The sequence below is a fragment of the Triticum aestivum genome, chromosome 6B (genome assembly GCF_018294505.1).
Source record: "Triticum aestivum cultivar Chinese Spring chromosome 6B, IWGSC CS RefSeq v2.1, whole genome shotgun sequence".
NCBI classification, from domain to species: Eukaryota; Viridiplantae; Streptophyta; class Magnoliopsida; order Poales; family Poaceae; genus Triticum; species Triticum aestivum.
In genome coordinates this window covers 725301037-725316460 of record NC_057810.1, presented here as the reverse complement: position 1 = coordinate 725316460, position 15424 = coordinate 725301037, and the positions used below count along the sequence as shown (strand labels likewise).

At 42.9% G+C, this 15424-nt stretch overlaps 1 long non-coding RNA gene and 1 pseudogene across 1 annotated transcript; both read left to right on the top strand.

Moving 5' to 3' along the window:
- Positions 1-1401: 1401 nt before the first annotated feature.
- LOC123135242 (uncharacterized) lies at positions 1402-3340 on the top strand. Its single transcript, XR_006465869.1, has 3 exons — positions 1402-1630; positions 2840-3004; positions 3094-3340. It is a non-coding gene; the product is annotated as an uncharacterized lncRNA (long non-coding RNA).
- A 1893-nt stretch (positions 3341-5233) lies between these two features.
- On the top strand, positions 5234-10806 carry LOC123139801 (disease resistance protein RGA5-like; annotated as a pseudogene).
- Positions 10807-15424: the final 4618 nt, after the last annotated feature.

Below are 15424 nucleotides of genomic sequence, written 5' to 3'. Positions count from 1 at the left end.
CTTGGCTTGCCTCTCTCGTCCGACAAGCTCAAGCTCGACGACTTCGCCCCCATGATTGCTAAGATGGACCGTTACCTGGCCGGGTGGCGGGCGCGGCTGCTCTCGCCGGCTGGCTGGCTGGTGCTCATCAATGCCGTGATCGTCTCCATCCCCACGTACGCCATGGCGGCCATACGTCTCCCGCAGGCGGTCCTGGCTCGCCTGGACGCGCTGCGTCGGGCGTTTCTCTGGAACGTTGCGGACCGGGCCTCGGGGGCCCAGTGTTTAGTTGCCTGGGAGCGTGTCTGTCGATCCAAGGCCGAGGAGGGCTCGGAGTCCGGTCCCTCCGGGATCAGAACGTGTCCATCCACCGTCTGGACGCGTCCCCTGCGGTGGGGGTGGCATCGCCTGCTGCCTTCATCCTCCTCTGTTCTTGGAGGCTTTGGAAGCGACGGAACGCGGTTGTTTTCCGCAATGACCTGCAGTCCCTCGCGGCCACCTTCAAAGCCTGCCGAGACGACGCCGTGCTCTGGCGTGCGAGGCTGCCCCCCGGCGACCGTGCTCATATCGGTGTCTGGTTATCTGTTCCTAGGATTTGAGTAGTTCAGTCCCCCCCCCCTCTCTCTTTGTATATCTGTTCACTCTGGGCCTCGGTCCATTTTTTGGGTAATATATTCAGGTGGTGGAGGCCCCCCCCCCCCCCCCCCCCCCGCGTTGAAAATTCAAAAACAAAAAACCATGGATGTTGAACTGCAAACTGAATATGCATAAATATTATATCAACTTTCATTCGTCATGCTGCAACTTGTAGTTGCAGGGGTGGATGGACACGTTGTTGGTTTGAAAGTTCACAGGTTGTTTCTGGCAGCAGACCAAGTCCTGAACAACAAACCTGTATTTTTTTTAGTTTGTTTTGTTGAGTGCTAGTCACAACCACATCCAACATGTCTAAACTTTATAAATGCATTTTCTTTTGCTACTGATTGGCATAAATATGTCAATATATTCATAACCGGTCTACCAGACACGCATAATGGCCATCGACATTGCTGGCTAAATCATCGTGGTAGGCATCTATGCCTAATTAACAATTTCAGCACAGCAAATGGTAAGACTTTGGCAAGCAAGTGGGTTACTTATTTAATTAGAATGCTGGTGCGTGGTTATCAGCAAGGAAATTTAGATACATTATAACTGAGCACCTTTCCTGCCCTCTCAGGTCATTAGCATTTGTATCCGTTGGATCGTCACTTAAGGGCGTTTTCAGCCATCCGATTGTCTCTTAATCCCACCCGAGTTGCTTCGTTCGATCCTAACAAGAGCCAAACCTTCTTGGGCCGCTACTCTGGTGGCATTTTTCAGCTTCTCGGATTAAGTTGGGCCTACTCGGCCTGTAACAGCCTCCCGAAGTGCAATCCAAAACAAGACAACACTCTTTTCGTCCCTCGCGTGAGGTTCACGCGCGACCTAACCTCGCCGCCGCCGCCATGTTCTCCGATCTCGCAGCCCCTATCGTCGTCGACTGATCGGACACCACTGCAGATCTCCAACTCTCCCGCGACCTCAATTGCATCTTCTTCGACCTTGACTCCCTGCAGCCCTCCCAGCGACGTTGTCTCGCCGCCATCGGCCTCACCATCATCTGATGCAGGTGAGTGACACCCACGTCCATCTCCCCTTCCCCTGCATCTAAACGCCACCGAGCATAAACTCCTCTCTTCCCCTGTCCCGTGGCATCTTCTGTTACCCTTCCTGCACAACATCTAATCATGAATTTCCTCTTTCAGGTCATTTGGAACTGTAGATAAATTTAGGTTTGCAAACCACGTCGGGACTGAGGGAATTCATCGGCAGATCATTTTTTTTCATACTTGTGTAGTTGTGTTGTATTTTATATTGTTGTCCCTGCTCACAGTGTCCTTCTCTGTCTGTATTTCTCTTTTCTAAGCTCACTAGAAAGTAGAAACACTATTGGGATGATATAGTTGTAGACTTTCTCGCTTAAGAAATAAGTAAAGTCCCATTGCTTGGTCCCTTTCTCCCATTGAGGCTACTGTCCCTAGGAGCCAATCTGTTTCAGACGTGAATGGCAATTGGGAAGCTCCACCAGCGGGAGTGGTGAAAGTGAATATAGATGCAGCTTTCTTGTCCGGAAATGGACAAAGCTGGGCAGGTGCAGTGGCAAGAAATAACATGGGGGTGGTTCTCTATTCGGCGAGTAAGGTGATGATCCCCAGCAGGTCAGCAGAGGAGGCAGAGGGGCAGGCCATCCTACTGGGTCTGACGGAGCTGGCGGGACTGCACAGGGGGGCGGTAATGTTGTAGACTGATACAAAGGGTTCAACCACTCGATGTGTTTCGGGACTGTGAGCGACATTAAAATGCTATGCAAGCATTCAGCTCAGTCCAAATCAAAGCCATTAAGAGAGGACTAAACCGGCTAGCCCATGAACTTGGGGCTAGATCGAGGAAACAAGCAGAATGCCTGCTGATTGCGGACGTGCCGGAAGAGCTCCGCCCGCTGATGCTATCTAAATACACCAAGTGATCGGTCTGGGTGTTGTTGGGTAGTTATCCTCAAAGAAAAAAAAAAAGAAAGTAAAGTCTGTTTTCTAAGCTCACTAGAAACATTATTGGGATGATATAGTTGTAGAATTTCTTTCTTAAGAAATATAAGTAAAGGACCACATGCTTGACAGTCAGATCACAGTTTGATGATAGAACTTATCATTTCTTATGTCTAAGATGTTGCGTCTAATTTAAAGGCAGTCCCACCCGAACTTTGGTTATTTTTTTATTCTTGTTTGAACTACGATCTACATCTCATGATAAATCTTCTCAATTCTTATGCTATATTTAGGTTATTGCAGCACGGAGGAAGAGATTGTCGGCTTAAGAGAGAAATTCTCAAATACCTTGGCACTTCTTGTTAACACGGGACAATTATTTGTTATGAACTAAGGTTGATCAGCCAATGTTTTATACCAAAATTATTGAATTAAAAATAAGATACGTAATGTAGCTGGTATGTTAGTCTATTAACCTTGATGTTTAATCTTTTCTTGGTTTCTCATGTCTCTCCATGCTTACCATGCATTTTTTTTAATTACATAGCAGGTGGTGAATTGGAAGAAACTCCTGAGGAATTATGATATGTGTGATTACTGAGACAACAATCAAACAAAATAGTTGCTGAAGTGGATGCAGATCATGTGGGTGACTTCAACAAATCTTTAATAGCCCCACTTGCTTATGCTTAACATAAACACTATAATGCATTATTGTTCTATGGAAGATTTAGAATATTGACATGATGTTGCAAGGTATCAACATCAGTTTTCTTATGTCCCCGTTATCCCTTTCTTACTTGCTAAACCAATTCATATTGGGTTCTAATTTCATTAAAAATAATCTGATTTTACATACTAGAAATGTCCACTGGTGTATTTGTATGCAACTTATATATGAAATTTGGTACAAGTCCACATTTGGGACATAAACATGATATAACCTCGCAAGGAGGATCAAACTTGTTTACTACCATTTCATCTGCAGGTACATAAAAGGTCTTCCAGTAATTAGTTATGGGTGCCTCATATATAGCAAACATGAAGTATCTATAAAGACAGTGAATGGATGGAGACCAAAGTTCGGTACAATTAGTTGACAGAGGACAGAGACAAGGGCTCCACTCCACCGATGATCGTTGTGTTATGGTTATAATAATGCTTTCATGCAATATTTCCCTTTTCTGTTTTGTCTTGGTTACTTAAAAACCCTCAATTTGATGTCGTGCTCTTTTTAGTCAAGTATAATAAGAGAACTTTATAGAATACGGGACATGTTCTTAAAATTAATGGTGTTTCAGAGTTACGGCGATACAACTTAAAGGATGGGGAAAAACAAACATCGAATATAATTTTCTCTTACTTTCCTGAAGCAAAGTTATGCAGTGAATTGTTGCCAAAATATTGAAAAATTTCATGCATCCGATTTTATTAGGGAAGTTCACTGGAACAGTTTGGGGGTAGTTCATCAAAATATGGTCACTTTTGTTGTGAAGGTGAGTGGACCCATTCTAAATTTAGATGTTGATGCACCACCTATATTGAGCGAGTGTATGTAAAATTATAGATGATTTTGCTGTTCATATTTTCTAAACATTTGAACGTTCTGTTCTCAGCTGTATGGATGCACATGACAACATCTTTCATTGTGTGAGACCATGAAAATTGAACTTATCATTATTTTATTTCTTGTCTCTACTTGATGAGAATTCCTACCATTCTATTGTCAAAATAAATGGGCGCAGCAACGCGCGCCATTAAAGATCTAGTACAGCTATATGGCCGGGGTAGAAGAGCATGAGAATCCTTTCAACTTGCGCTTCTACCGCATCAATTCCACATACAAAAACTGAACTGGTGTTTTTGAGTCTTAATCATTAAGAGTCTCGGTACCTACTGAATACTAGTGGCCGTATGCATCGCCTAGATGCAGAGGCCGTGGGTCATCCTCCTTTTCTAAAAAAAAATTACTGAATACTAATCCACATAAATTACGCTTCGACCGCATTCGTTTTGGTTCACAAAAGCATGTTTTCGGTGAGAATTTTCTGTGCAGCGGACCTGAATGCGCTATCTTATATTACTGGGGTAGTCAATAATTGCACAACAGCATGTTCTGCTCTGTCAATAGGAAATCACAATAGTCAATATGTATGTAGTGTTGCTTCCGATCCCCTTCAGTTGCTGTTTTAATTTGCAAAGAAGGCTCTCAATTATCATCTAACGATGGTGAGCTGCAAATTAACCATACATAAATACAGTACATCAACTTTTACTCATCATATGCTCTGCAACTGTGCCCCAGACCCGGTATGTGGCTCGGCTGGGGCTTCCGAATGAGTTTCGGCTTCCGGCTTTTGATGTTAGGCTTAGGTGAGTGGTTTGGGTAGTGTCCCAGCTAGCACCCCTTCATCATTTTGGATAGGAGTAGCGGCATATGTTGCCAAGATGGTGGATTCAGGCACATTGTTGTAATACTTTGTAAGGTCCTCGAGAATAATCAATAAAGTGACCGTATGCATCTCCCAGATGCAGAGGCCGGGGGTCATCCTACTCTTTCTCAGCAAAGGGTAGGTACTATAGGGCCAGAGTAGGAGCATGAGCCTCCACTAAAATTGCGTTTCTGGCTACCACCACATCCCTTCCATACACACAAAATAACTCAACGAGCTTTGGAGCTAGCAACCATGGAGGCGGCTCTGGTGACTGCTGCGACGGGCGCCCTGAAACCTGTCCTCATGAAGCTGGCCACTCTCGTGGGCGAAGAGTACAAGAGGTTCAAAGGTGTGCGTGGTGAGATCACATCCCTCACTCGTGAACTCGCTGCCATGGATGGTTTCCAGAAGATGTCAGAGGAGGAGGATCTTGATGTGCAAGATAAGGCTTGGATGACAGAGGTGCGAGAGTTGTCCTACGACATGGAGGACTCCATTGACGACTTCATGCAATCTGTTGATGACAAAGATACTAAACCAGATGGCTTCGTAGAGAAGTTAAAGCACTCTGTGGGGAAGTTGGGGAAGATGAAGACTCGTCGTCGGATTGGAAGAGAGATCCAATATTTGAAGAAACAAATCATTGAGGTGGGCGATACAAATGCAAGGTACAAGGGTCGCCAGACCTTTATTAGCACAAAAAATGAAACCGTTGATCCTAGAGCTCTTGCTATCTTCGATCATGCCTCAAAGCTCGTTGGGATTGATGAACCCAAGGCTGAGATAATCAAGCTATTGGCACAAGAGAATGGACGACAACAACAACAACAACAACAACAATAACAACAACAACAACAACAACTGAAGATAGTCTCCATCGTCGGATCAGGAGGTATGGGCAAGACAACTCTTGCAAACCAAGTGTTTCAAGAACTCAAAGGAAAATTCAAGAGGCGTGCTTTCATATCTGTGTCGCGAAATCCAAATATGACGAATATCCTAAGAACTATTCTTAGTGAAGTTAGCGATCAAGATTGTGCTAACACAGAAGCATGGAGTATACAACAACTCATCAGCAAGATCACCAATTTCCTAGTAGACAAAAGGTATTGTTTCTATTTGTATTTACTTGTAATATCCTCAATTTCTTAAGGAACTTTTTTAGGCGTGACACTAATATCATAGTAATATTTTCATTAAAAAGGTTCAGCGTCTCTATAATTTTTATATATACTTTGTAGAATGTTAGAAAATGTGATGGCTAAATGATTGCCTTGATGAAAATGATAATAAGTAAACCACAATAGAGACCAAGTTGATACGAACCAAAAATTCACCCTAAGAAATAAATAGCTACATTGATTAACTTTGTGCCAAGACTAAGGAGTAATTTCACTACCGTCCCTCAGTTTTTTACCTATCTATCTTTTCTTAGCAAGTACCAAAAACTTATTGGCAAAACTATTTTGGTAACACTAATTTGAGCCAATTCAAACTTCCTCAAAGTTTTGTTGGATTTTAATCATATTTAAATGTGAGTTATGGTCATTTGTCAAGCTGAAAGTAAACAAATTAGTTTTCCAATTTTCAGTGATTTTAACGGTGTCCAAAGTATTTTTTTTAAACGGGAATTTTGAGGCATGGCTTTACTATTTCTTTGTTTTGAATCACTAGATGTTTGGAACCACACCTAGATTCCTGGTTTATTGCCTACACCCACCTAAAAGTCATTGCAGAGCCATGCTTGCTTCTCAAAATAACCAGGCTGATACGCTCTTATTTTTATATTTTTATTTTCGGGGATACGCTCTTATTTTCTGAGGTCATTATTTTTGTTAAAACTGCTCCTTATATATGTGTTCTCCATAATGTGCAAGATTAACATCGACGTACGTGTATGAGTTATGTCTGCAAAACAATTTTAACATATGTCAGCTTATTTTGTATATATTTTTGTATGTTGTCAACGGGAAAAGCTTCATATATAATGTATGCTCTCTATATTAAAACCATGCTGATAAATCCATCCGCAGGTACATTATTGTTGTTGACGATATATGGGATGTGAAAGCGTGGAATGTGATGAAATGTGCATTCCCCGTGACTAGTTCTGGCAGTATAATAATCACCACCACTCGTATTAATGATGTCGCTGATTCATGTCGGTCATCATGCAATGGTCATATTTATAATATAAGGCATCTTGATATGGTGCATTCGAGGCAACTTTTTAACAAAAGGCTGTTCGATCCAAATGAAGATTGCCCTTCACACCTTGAAAAAGTTTCTAGGGAAATTTTGGAAAAATGTGTTGGTTCACCTTTGGCAATCATTTCTATATCTGGTTTGTTGGCTACCACAGAAAGAACACAGCATCGGTGGAATCAAGTGAAAGATTCAATTGGCCGTGCACTCGAAAGGAATCCTAGCGTCGAAGGAATGATAAAAATATTGTCACTTAGTTACTTTGATCTGCCTCCTCATCTGAAAACTTGTCTCTTGTATGTGAGTATTTTTCCTGAAGATTCTATAATTGAGAAGAAAGCTCTTATATGGAGATGGATTGCTGAGGGATTCATTCCTAAAGATGACATATATACATCATACCAGTTAGGAGAGAGGTGTTTCAATGAGCTCCTCAATAGGTGTTTGATCCAAGTTGCATGGACGGACGAATATGGTAAGGTGGAGAGTTGTCGAGTTCATGACATTATTCTTGATTTCATCATATCCAAGGCCATGGAAGAGAACTTCATTACTTTTGTTGGTGTCCCTTATATAAGTAGTGGGACACAAAGAAAAGTTCGTCGTCTCTCTCTCCAAGTTGATGAGAAAGAAAATTCTATATTGAAGACAGGCTTGGTGTTGTCTCATGTCCGGTCAGTAAATGTGTTTGGGTATACCGTGGAAATTCCTTCTGTGGATGAGTTCAAATACTTGCGTGTTTTGGACTTTGAGCTTTGCCGCCATGTGGAAAACCACCATCTCGCAAATATAGGGAGCTTGTTTCAGTTGAGGCACCTGAACCTTAGTTGGACGGAAGTAAGTGAGCTCCCGGAACAAATTGGCCGTTTACATTGCTTAGAGATGCTGGACATAAGAGGCACCAAAGTACATGAATTACCAACAACTGTTGTTAATCTTAAGAGATTGGTGGATCTGCTTATTGATACTAGAGTTAAGTTTCCTAATGGAATTGTGAATATGCAAGCAATGGAGATGTTGGAACAGGTGGGTGTCTTCAGGCAGCAGTTTAACTTCCTGCAAGAACTTGGGCAGCTACAGAATATGAGGAAGCTAGTCCTCGATACAGAATACGATTCTATGAGCATGGGCAGGATGAGGGGGGCGGGGCCAGATTGCAATGAAGCTATTGCCTCTTCTCTTCTCAAATTAGATTACCTTCGTACTCTAACAATTATTCATGGGGGTAGCTTCTTACAACAGGGACCTGTGTGCCCTGCTCCACGTAACCTCCAGGAACTCTTCATGGCCAAGTCTTCACATGTCATGTGGGTTCCTGTATGGGTGAGCTCGCTCGTAAACCTGGAGCAGTTGCACCTACAAGTGGAGGAGTTTGAGCAGGAAGATCTATGCATCCTTGGAAGCTTACCTGCTCTGCTCATTCTGGAATTAACAAGGGAAAATAAAAATAGTAGGCTTACAATCAGCAGTGAAGCTGGCTTCCGATGCTTGAGGAGGTTTTCATTTGGAGTATTTAGATGGATGATGTTTGAAGTGGGGTCCATGCCTAAGCTAGAAAAACTTGAACTCAGAATTTGGTCAGGCAAGCAGTTCAACATGTATGAATATGATACTGATTCTCACAGTGCTAGTTGTGGTGATTTTGATTTCGGAATTGAAAACCTTCCTTGCCTCATTACGCTCAAATATGCAACACATGGCTGCAATGATTGCATTGCGGCTGCAAAGGCTGCTTTGGAGAGAGCAGCTGGCACAAGTCTCAGTCGCCCTACTCCACTCTTTCAAAAACTGGAAACCACCCACACCACCAATGAATGTCATTTGAGGAGGTACTGGTACTGCTTTATATCAACTAAGATTATACATGTGAATTTTCTCATAATTTCGCTGTCTCATATGTTCTTTTTGTATATGTTATTAACGTTCCTTGTAGGAGTGAACGTGAGGAGAGCAAAGTCAAGCTCCAAGCCAGGCGATCCTGGCTTAGCCTGTGGCTGGCTCGAACTCTCAGCCGAGCCAGCTCAAGCTTCGTGCTTCGGCGAGCACCAGAATAGAGCTCGAGCTCGACTCGAGCTTTAGAACCTGTTCAGTTCCTCTCCGCTCTCTCGACTGTGCTCCCGAAGCGGAGCAGGCTGCAGCTCAATTTCACGGAGCGGCTCAAACCAAGCTCCACAGCTCCGCGGAGGAGAGCGGAGTGAAGAGATTCTGAATAGGGCCTTATTTTGGCTCGAGCCGGCTCACGATCCTGGCCAAAGTCGCTGCCATGTGGGCCTCACAACGTGGCGAGCAGCGAGTCAGGACGGACAAAAGGTGGGCGACGACGGCCCGTGGCCGTGACGGAGAAGGGCGCCGACGAGTGGGCGTGGCAGAGTCGCCCCAATCCTGGCGACAGTCGACATGTGGCTGGCGATGATGCAAGCGTCAGGAGACGTGCACTAGACTCCCGAGGGACAGGAGAAGGCGTCGACCAGGGTAGTTTTACGTCACTACTGTACATATGCTAGTTTCTTGGACCGGGACAATTCATAACCTCATGTTGATTGCTCAACGATATGGGTACTGTACTACTGTTGTACCATATGCTTACGCATGGTCTTTTTTTTGCGGGGGTAAAGGGAGTTTTATTGCAAGATCATAGAGTTACATTCGTGAGGCCACGAATCCTCAATACATGGTGGAACTGAGCCCAACCACACAGCGGTAGCTCGCTCGGATCGGCTATAATTGGCCAACCGATCGGCAACTCTATTTTGAGAACGACTAATTTTATGAGAAATAAACTCCCTATTACCTAACAAGTCCTTGATTTCCAACACTAGCTGACCATACGCTGAACGACATAGCGCATCATTTGATAAACTGGACAAAGCTTCAGAGGAATCCGACTGCACTACCACCGGAAGGTTGGAATGTTCAATGTTGTATCGCCAGCGCCATGCCTTGCATGATCGCATGCAGTTCTGCTTCCAAATGGATCATTGCAGTGGAAAATAAAACAATATGCAAGAATGCAGTATGTTGACGACAACGACTCAGCGGGTACAGCATGGTGCACTTCCCCACTGCATAACCTCCAAAAACTTGTGGCTGATTTTTGTCTATTCTCGAAGGTTCCGGATTGGGTAAAATCACTAGCCAACCTGCAGACGTTACGCTTGGAAGTCGAGAAAATTGGGAATGAGGGTCTCTGCATCCTTGGAGCCTTACCCGCTCTGCTCACTCTGGATCTCAAGCGAACAGCAGATGAGTCTCCTTTTGAAGATCGAAGGCTAACAGTCAGTGATGAAGCTGGGTTCAAACGCCTGAACATGTTTATTTACTGCGCGAGGAGGGATGGAATGGATCTCCTGTTTGCGGCAGGATGTATGCCCAAGCTAGAGAAATTGGTGATTCTGTTTTCTTACAGGTCTAAAAATAAGCATCTCTTCAGCACTCCAGGTGCTTTGGATTTCGGAATGGAAAATCTCCCCAGGCTTGTTACTTTGGAATGTCAATTAAGGCGCACGGATATGGAGATTAGGTCTATTGAGGCCGTAAAGGCTTCTCTGGAGAGAGCAGTCAGCACACATCCCAACAACGACCTTACTCTATTCTTCCATGATTACGTTCATCGCAGTTGAGTTAAGATCGGGCAGGCGTACATGTACGTACATTACTTCTCCTGATTTACTATAAATATAGCTTTACTAATCACTCTTTCGTGCAGTGAAGTCTTGTCATATTCTCAACAGTTTGGGTTCTACTCCATGTTATGCTTACAGTTTTTGGCAATGTAATATCTCACTGTTAAATTCTGACTTTTCCCAACCGTTTGCAGTGCTTCCATCCGTAGAGGATTGGGTATTTCAGTGTCAACAGAAGACTGGTGTTGGGCAGACACATGATGATGGCATTCTGCTGGATATTACCGGAGAGTCTTCTTTTGCTGGCTTCAATAATTAATCCCAGAACATGAATGGAATGACCAGTATTCGACCTCAGCAAAGTTGCATGCATGTTGGGTGCTAACTAGCTAGGTCGATAGAGGCCACTTGAGGTATACTAGCAATTCGTAGGATTTTCTGGCTCTCGCTGCAGTTACTTGTAAACATGTTGTGGTGTTGGCCTTACAAAGGAAATCGTTGAGATTTCTGTGTATGCCAGTCAGGCTTTTTCTTTTGTGCGGCAACCTATCAGAGCTTAGAGAACTCATGGTCTAGAGATGAACTTGCGTTGGGTCGCCCATATGGAGTTTCATTTCAACCTTTTGAGGTTACTGTTATGTGTAGTTGTGTGCCCGCCCTTCGATGTGCCGATTTGCCTTGGTGTTGTCTTTGGTTGTGTCGGTCTGTTCCGGACATCTTAATTTGTGCTTTGCAAACTCTGTAATCAGCGGTGCACCAGATATCTGTGTGAGATGTGCTTTCCCAGTCATTTTTGTTGCACGAATCTATAAGCACCAATGCTTCGTTATATACTACACCATGATTGGTCCATTGGATAGAGTTCAGACGGCACTGATGCCACACCGAGACGGCAACCATGAGACGAGGAGGATTCGGGACAGGCATCAAGGAAGGCGCGTGTTAGACTGAGTGAAGGGTAGAAACCTGAACCTGTAATCATGTATTCATTTGTGGTTCAGAGAGTAATATAGAGCACGACACCATCACTCTGAACCAATCCATACAACGCGACACCACAACACACACACACAAATTCTGAGGTGCTTATGAGTTATTTTTTAGAACGGAGACGCACGATGCGTCCGGCTTTAAATTAATAAAGCCCACCAACAGCTTATGAGTTATCCCTACCTAACTCTATTTAGAATGGCTAATGCCAATGCCTCTTTGCTTTCCGGGCCCAGATTTGTTGATAGCGACCTGCACTGCACCACTTGAACGCTTGTGCTGGATTGCTGCTATTCGGCTTGGGCCACTCCGAGACCTCAGGGAGACATGCGCCTACAAATAGCTCGCTTGATTTGGTTGGGAACCGAAAGGCAAGGCTGCTTTGTCCGAGGGTGTGTTGTCAATGCTTTTGTTTTTCTCCTTCCTCTGAGATTCTCCTCCTTAAATCGAGTTGTATTCTGAATTAATGTTAAATGAAGTGATTTAGAAGCATGATCCTAAGTTCCTAACAGAATGATAAAAGGTTTTTATTGTGACAAATGTCCACTTCTTGCACAAGGGCGTGCGAATGAGCCGACCCAGTTAGCGTTGTGTGGTTTTCCCACTTTAAAAGGTTTATGGTCACCTAAGAAAAGGATTATGGTTTGGTTTTTCCAGTTTTATGACCTTCTAGAATATTCATGTTCGGTTTTTCATGGTTTTCCTTTTCAGTTTCTATTGCCTGTATTTCTTATTTGTTGGAATGTTTTACTATTCCTTCTTTTCTTTTCTTATTAACTTTTATTTTTTCCTTTTTTAAGCAGTGATAACATTTTCTGTATGAAAGTTAACTATTTTCAACAAATATATAGATATATTTAAAAATTCATATTTCCAAGAAAAATAATCAGAATTTCTACTAATATTCACCAAAAGTTAATTTAATATTCATGTTTTAGAAAGTGTTCAATTTTTTTCAAAATATATCGACAAATGTACACAGTTATGGGCCGGCCATTTTTCGCGCTGGCTTGCAGCTTGTCAAACTGCCTTTTCTCTTGTCGCTGTTGCTGCATTCGGTCGTGGTCTGGTCCGGTTTTATCAGGAGTTTTTCCCCTGTTTTCTTTGTTTTTCACTTGTTTTCTTCGTTTCTTCCTTAGTTCTCGTTGGTTTCTCTTTTCTTTCTTTTTCTTCTTTTTTATTTTTCCTCTTCTCTGTTTCTTTCTTGGTTTCCACTGATTTTTTCTTTCTTTTTTCTTTGGTTTTTTTGTTTGTTTCTTGTTTTTCATAAATTTTCTTTGTTTGTTTCTCTTTTTCGCTGTCTTCATTCTTTTGCATTGGTTTTATTTTTTTTTCTTTTTTGGTTTTCATTGATATTTTTTGTAGGTTTTCACTATTTTCACCTTTTTGCATTGGTTTTTCTTTTATTAATCTTTTCATTTTTTACTTTCTTTTTATTTGTTTCTTTTTGCTGTTCTGTTTCTTCCTTTCTTTGTCGGTTTTCAACGTAGATTTTTATTCAAAACATGACTATTTTTCTCAGTACACAACGTAAATTTTTCTAGTGTTCATGTGAAATATTTTTGTTGACACACGTTGAACATTTTTTTAATACGCGGTGTACATTTTTTCTTTTATAGAAGTTTTGAACACTTGTATTTTTCAAATAAATTTTTCTAGTGTACATGGTCAACATTTTTCAAATACATGGTGAACAATTTTTTAATGGCAATGAACATTACACATAATGTATACTTTTCGCATATATCTGGAACATTTTTTAAATACAAAATTAACATTTTTCTAATATATGTTTCTTATGTCTAGTTTTATTTGATGTATGTTTTACACTTTTTTGTATACTCAGCAAATTTTCTTACACACTGTATATTAATCGTATACATGAGAAACATTTTTCGAATTCTTGATTAACCTTTCATACATAACTGATTAACATTTTCTAGATGTTTAATTAACATTTTTACGGACTCACCGCGCAACCCCGATGTCCAAATCAAACACCAAGTGGAGGAGGAGCCGGTGTCGCCACTGCATAGCCGGTATATCAACATCAACCAGCCAGCATGGCCGCTGTGCCCGGCTGGCACGGCAAGGCCGTGAAGGAGGTGGTGCCGCCGGCGATCGCGAAGGCACCTCCTCCACTAACTTGCATTGGTTCATATACATTGTATATTATTCACACATTATTTGCCTACATGAGAAACATATTTTCGAAGCACCTTTTTAACATTTTTAAATGTATGATTAACATTTTCAAATACTTGATTAATATATTTTTCAAACGCTTGATTAATATTTTCAAAATATATTATCAACATTTTTATACACATTGTATATTTTGTGTAAACATTATTCGTATATATGAGAAACATTTTTCAAATGCTTGATTAATCCTTCTCAAATACTTGATTAGCATTTGTCAAATGCTTGATGAACATTTGAAGGACCCGTCGCGTGAAGGCGGAGCCATCATCAGCCCCGTAACAACGGCATCCAAATCAGACACGCGTGAAGGAGGAACCGGCGTCACCGCTACACAGCCGGTACAACAGTATCAACCAGCCAGCATCGCTGCTGCGCTGCGACTGGTGCGGCAAGGCCGTGAAGGAGTTGGTGCCGCCGGCGATCACGAAGGCGCGGGGGCGCCTCCTCCACTACATTGGTAGTGGCCGCCGCACCGGCGGCTCCTCGCCGTTGCAGAGCATCGTCACACGGGAGGAGCAGCCAGGAAGGCGACGTGGTAGGAGTGGTGCAACGTGGCACGCCGCTTGGGATTCACCAAGTTCAGCGAGGTGTCAGCCTGGTTCCGGGTCGACCCCGACATCACGGAGGCATGGGCCAGTGACCAGTCGAGGCCACCGCATAGACGGCCCTATGGCGGCTACGCCACCTCGACAGGGAGCTTGCCAATATCGGCAAAGGAGTGGTCTCTCAAAAGCGAGACCAACGTCACCGTCATTGCCGAGAGGGGCAAGGGCAAGGCTTCCCGGCCAGGTTGGAGTCGGCCGTGGAGGCCCTCCACACCGTGCTCGAGGAAGTGGAGCGGCTCCTTCGCAAATGCCAGGCGGCGGCTGGCCCGCCCTCCCACCGCTGAAAGGTCCACTCTACGATGACGACGATGGCGGCACCAGGGGGCAAGCCAGACACACGCACGAGGTGACTGTCCACTATAAACTAGTTTAGGTTTTGTTTAGGTTTTTCTTGAACAAACGAAATATCGTTCGTTTTATATAAATTATGTCCAAACTTAAGTGAAATTCATCGTGTTTGCATGAAATTTGTCTTGTTTGTTCAAATGCTGTTTGAAATGTATGTGGGCAAGGTTGGATGACTGGCTCTCATATCACTGTCCGCAGACAAATACATTGTTTGTTTTAGGGGTCCGCATTGGGATGCCATAAGCGGACAAAGTTTTCTTCTCGAAATGGCATGCATAGTAATTCTGATGTGTACATAACATATAGATGCATATCTTGGTCGCAGGGAAAAATTAGTCTCATGTCAGCCAGAACATTTTATTCGATATGTGAAGGAAATTTGGGTCAAATAAAAACTAAAGCATACCTACAAATTAAGGTATGAATAGTACTTATACAGTACCTAGTTTAAAATGGTCTTGTGTTTG